Here is a 6,000-nt window from a genome sequence, read left to right on the forward strand (position 1 = left end):
GGTTGTGCAACATATGTCAAGAAGCTTGAAGCTACTAAGCTTGAAGTGAGATCAGTTAGGTGCTATTTTGTGGGATATCCTAGAGAAACTATGGGAAATGAGTTCTACCATCCTGACGACCAGAAAGTCTTTGTTGCCAGAACTGCTAAGTTTCTAGAGGACGAATTTGTTCTCAAAGGAACTATAAGAAAAACGATGGAAATTAATGAGATTAATCATTAACCACAAACAAGCACTCAACAAGTTGACAACCCTGTTCCTGAACCCCTAGATCCACGTAGACCTGAACGAGTCAGCAAACCACCTAAAAGGTATGTCTTGGATAATGACTTTGCGGAATTGCACCTTCTAAGTGACAATGACACAACGGAGGACCCTAGAGACTACACTGAAGTAGTGTCCAACATTGATTCAAAGAGTTGGCAAGAGGTCATGAAATCCGAGATGGATTCCATGTATCAAAATTAGGTCTGGACTCTTGTAGACCCTCCAGAAGGTATAGTACCTGTTGGAAACAAATGGGCATTCAAGAGGAAGATAGGCACTAATGGGAACATGGAGATTTATAAGGCTAGACTAGTAGCGAAGGGTTATAGGCAATGAGAAGGGATTGACCATGAAGAAACCTTTTCTCCCGTAGCCATGATTAAGTCCATTTGGATTTTGCTTGCTATGGCTGCGTACTATGATTATGAGATATGGAAAATGGACGTGAAGACGGCTTTTCTGAATGGCTACCTAGAGGAAGAGCTCTATATGACTCAACCCGAAGGTTTCATGTCCAAGTCTGAAAAGACTAAGGTATGCAAGTTTCAGAGGTCCATTTATGGACTTAAGCAAGCCTCTAGGAGCTGGAACATTCATTTTGACACTGAAATCAAATCGTTTGGTTTTACTCAAAATGAAGAAGACAATTGTGTTTATCAAGAAGTCGTTGGGGATGCAGTAGTATTCCTAGTGTTATATGTAGATGACATATTACTATTCGAGAATGACACTGCTGTACTTTCTTCTGTAAAAGTGTGGTTGTCCAAAACCTTCCACATGAAAGATTTGGGAGATGCATCTTATTTGCTTGGGATAAAGCTCTATCATGATAGATCTAGAAAATTAATTGGAATATCCCAATCTATGTACATAGATAAGGTGCTAAGTAGGTTCCAGATGGAACAGTCTAAGAAAGGTTTTCTTCCTGTGAGACATGGAATTCGTCTTTCTAAATCCATAGGACCTAAGACTCCTAAAGAAATACGGCAAATGAGTGTTATTCCTTATGCTTTCTCCATAGGAAGCCTCATGTATGCCATGATATGCAGAAGGCCTGATATCACATACGTTGAGAGCATTACTAGTCGATATCAATCTAACCTAAAATCAGAACACTGGGCAGCTATCAAGATCGTCCTTAAGTACTTAAGAAGAACTAAGGACACGTTCCTTGTTTATGAAGGAGCAACAGAGAGTGGAACCCTATACAAATGCAGATTTCTAATCTGACGTCGATGATAGAAGTTCCAACTCCGGATATGTGTTCACTCTGAATGGTGGGGCTGTCAGCTGAAAAAGTAAGAAACAAGATGTAATTGTTGATTCCATGAAAGAGGCTAAAGAAAAGAAACATTTTCTCTCTTTTTCTCTAAAGAGGCTGGTCACTTGGGGGAAAAATAGCTAGCAATCTTTTCTTCCTCTAAGTCATCAATTTCATCTTTACACCTTATCCTTGGTGTGGAGACTAAGAGACACTAAACCTTTGGGTGTTCTTGGAGATCTTTTCCTCACATCCTCAAGGAGCAAAAGAGTATCAAAAGGAAGAAAATCATAAGGAAGATCTAAGGAGCTAGGAGGTGACTTGAAGGCCCTCCATTTGGGTGAATCCCTTGTGTAAACAAGGATGAGCTTCAAGGGTAATGAATCTCAAAATCCTTCCTTCTCTTTCCTGTTGTTAAAGAGTCTTGTGGTTCACCATTCACTAGGCTTTGAAAGTCATGCATTTTAGAATTGTTTTTGAATGCATGCCTACTTTAAAGTTTTATTAGTTTGCTTATGTTTTCAAATGTTCTCACATGTTCTTAGCCAGGACAAAATTTTTCCTTCAATAACCCCTTGGCATCCTCAAGGTGTCAATCTTCTTGGAGTAGGGCTTTGAGTACAGTACAAAGACATGCGAGCTTCCTTGATACTATGCCTTGATGGTGCTAGTGATCGTCTCCTGCAGCTACTGTATAGAGAGAGATCCCATGAGTGTTGTTCCTTAGTCTAGCTTCTCTTCGGATTTCTCTACCAGAGGCTTTTCCTTTTTGTTTGTTTGCTCATTTGATGGGTTAACCTTTGGGTCAACGTTGTCATAATGCTACACTTCCAGACGGTTGACGAGCATAGCAATTTACAAGTTCTTCTCCTTCACCGTCCTCGTTAGCCTTGTAATTGCTTCACTCATTTGAGCCAGCTGCTCCTCGATGAAAGTTGTGCCAGTAGTCATGACTTGCATGGCTACGGGACATGAGCTGCTTGAGTCTATGTCAGAAGTCAAAGACCCAGAGTACCTCATTGGGCGTGCTTCCCTTGGCACCCTTAGTGAGGCTAGGGTGACCACAGGTTCGTGCCTTGGGTGCTCTTGCTTATTCAGTAAAGTTGATGGAGGGGTGGAAGGCATGGCAGGGAGAGTTCTTGCCTTGCTTGGGGTTGTGACGCCTAAAGCGCCACTACTTGCGGCAAAAATGCCTTTGTTCTTCACGTTGGTAACGGGAACAACTTAATCCTTTCTTGATGCCATCTGTGCGATTTTTGAAGATAGAGATGAGAGACAGAGAGGTCCTACTGGGCGTACCAAATTTGTAAACACGAAAATTCTGTATCAAATGAAACGAGAACACGTGTACAAAGTAGATTTGTATTGATTTGAATTTGTAGGTTACAATCTCTGTTTACAATTTTCCTTTGATTCAATCTTCAAATTTGATGTAGATGCATGATTGTTAATCCAAAGGTCATGATGACTTGATCTCGGATGAACGGTTGAACGATTGCTTCAAGTTTTAAGCTTGAAAACAATGCGTGGATAGTCTTCACCTTTAGGTGCGGCAAGGGGATGTTGATGCAGGATTTCGTTGCTTCAAGGGTCTTGGCGACTTGATCTTGAAATAAATGTTGGTACAAGTTTATAAGCTTGCAACAAAGTCTTGAAAGAATCCACACGAGCACTTGTTGATTCTTCAAGGAAGTGCTTCAGCTTTGGTCGAGAGAAAGCTTCGACTTTGATTGAATGTTTTTCGAAGAGAGCTTTGGCAGTGTATTAGTCATCAAAGGTTTGGCAAAGGTTCTTCTATGTAAAGATTTTTTCAACCCCAATGCTTGTGGGAGGACCTTGTATTTATAGGCTTCTCAAGGCTTGCCTTTGGGAGGATTTGGCTTTGATTTGTATCCTAATTTGTCCATGAGAGAATTTAGGCATGTTTTGTGTATTAATTTCAGCCACTTTCCTTACTTTAGCAAAATTTAAAAACCTTGTTGCCTATTTTGTGAGAGATCATCAATTCTTGTTTTATGAAGATGCTTTAAATTTATTTATTGATTTATTTATTTCTGATTTTGAAAGATTTTGGACCTCATTTGCCGAATTTAAAGGATGTTTTTTCTTTTAGCAGAATTTAGGGAATGTTCTATACTTCCCTTGCTTGATTTGTGCCACATGTCATTGATGACTTATCCATTTGTGATTAGTTATATGCAACGAAATTTACATGTCTACAACCTCCAAGGCAGCTACATGATTTTAATCAATAGGAGAGAAGGAAGTACCCGAGCTGATGTTGGCCAAAGATGCTCAGGCATGGATGGATTAGTTTCTATGCCAGATTGGAGAGAAAAAGGAAGGAATACCTGGACCAAGCAACTTTCATGTCAACATGACCTATGTCTTGTCATCCATGTTATGTGCAGAACCAGATCAACCAGCAACAATGGAAGGTGATTATTTGGCGTAAGAGCCAATGATGGCACTTGTGAACATTGAGGAAGTTGGAAAAGAGGAATCAAGCTTGTTAGACTTGCCTGACCCCACATGAAAAGAGCCTGAAAGGGTTTACTCTAACAAGATGGTGTTCAACAAGCCAAGTCTAGCCTTAGCAAACCAAGTCTAGCCTTAGGAAACCATCTGAAGCCCATATATGTGATAGCTCATTTGGAGGGAGTTCCCTTCAAGAGGGATAGATGGGGGGGGGGGGCAGCAGTCAATGTGCTCCCACTCAAACAAATAAAGAGGCTATGTAAAAATGAGAAGATCTTATCCCTACTGATTTCACAGTATCTAGTTTCTCTAGGGCCATCACCAAAACACATGGGATATTGCCTTTATAAGTAGGCTTGGGATCTAAGACGATCATGTTGGCATTCTTTGTAGTGGATAGCAGCTCCACTTATGGGGCATTGCTGGGAAGAGATTGGATCCACCAGAGTTTGTCTATGCCATCTACCTTACACTAACAAGTTGTTGTCTACCATGAGACCACCCCTGAGGAACAAGGATTTTGGGAGACAGTGGAAGCCGAGTCACGACCATTTCTCCCTACAGCCAATGTTGCAGAAGCTAATTTCTACAATCCAAACGTTAAGATCTTGAAATGTCTGTGTACTGATCAGAATGGCCACCTTACCAAGGTGATGTCCTAGAAGCTCCTAGAACAAAGACTTTCTCTCTCTAAGAAGGAATGATACAGGCTTTACATTATCCCTACCCACAAAAACTAATGATGACCGACCAAAAAAGGAAGGACCAAGTGATAGCAGTCAGATCCTTAATTAAGTGACTATTGGAATATGGGATAGAAAGAAGGGAGATTAAAAAGGGCCCAGCCAAAGAAATGGCACCAAAGATGAAGAAGGAAGAGAAATCTTGGGAGAAGAAGGGAAAACAGCTATTCACATGGCAGGGTGTATATACGACTTGGATTGGCTAGAGGATGAGCTTGAGGCTCCAAAGTCAATAGCATTTTCGTGTACAGAGCTTGATAAACCAGTACCTGAGGTACAAAACCCCTTAGAAACCATTAATTTGGGAACTGAGGAGGACCCAAGGCCAATACAGCTCAGTGGCTGGTTGGAGGCAGGAGATCAGGCAAAAATATTTGATCTTTTGCATGAATTCAAGGAATGTTTTGCATGGCACTACACGAAGATGCCTAGAGTAGACCTTAGTTTAGTGGAGTATAGAATGCCTATCAAAGAGGGCTACAGACTCGTGAAGCAAGCACTGAGGAGGATGTTGAAAGAAATAGAAGAAAAAGTCAAAAAAGAGATTGAGAGGCCGATAAAGGCAAGATTTATTAGGCCTGCAAAGTATGTGGAGTGGTTGGTCAGCATTGTGCCTGTATTAAAAGCTGTATCTAATGCTATTCAATGTTGTGTTAATTATAGAAAGATTAACGAAGCCACTCCCAAGGATGAATACCCTATGCCTATGGTTTTCATATCCATCGATACAGCTGCAAAACATAAAGTTTTATCTTTTATGGATGGGAATGTTGGATATAATCAGATAAAAATAGCTAAAGAAGGCATACATAAGACAACATTTAGATGCCCAGGACACATAGGAGTATATGAATATATAGTCATGCCATTCAGGCTAAAAAATGCTGGTGCTACCTATCAAAGGGCAATGAATGCTATTTTTCAAGATTTAATCGGGCATAGCATGGAGGTATACATTGATGACATTGTAGTGAAGTGTAGAACTGAAGAACAACACTTGGAAGACCTCAGGCAAGCCTTATTAAGAATGAAGATCCACAAGTTGATCATGAATCCTAAAAAGTGTGCTTTCGGGGTTAGATCGGCCAACTTTCTAGGATTCTTAGTCCATCAGAGAGGTGTGGAAATAGACAAGAATAAGACCTAGCCTATAATGGAATCACCTTTCCCCACCAACAAAGTGCAATTGCAGAGGTTGTTAGGGAAAATTAACTTTTTTAGAAGATTTATTACTAATCTGGCAGGCAAGAT

This window comes from Pyrus communis, chromosome 13, assembly GCF_041283825.1.
Source record: "Pyrus communis isolate YQ-2024b chromosome 13, ASM4128382v1, whole genome shotgun sequence".
Lineage (NCBI taxonomy): Eukaryota > Viridiplantae > Streptophyta > Magnoliopsida > Rosales > Rosaceae > Pyrus > Pyrus communis.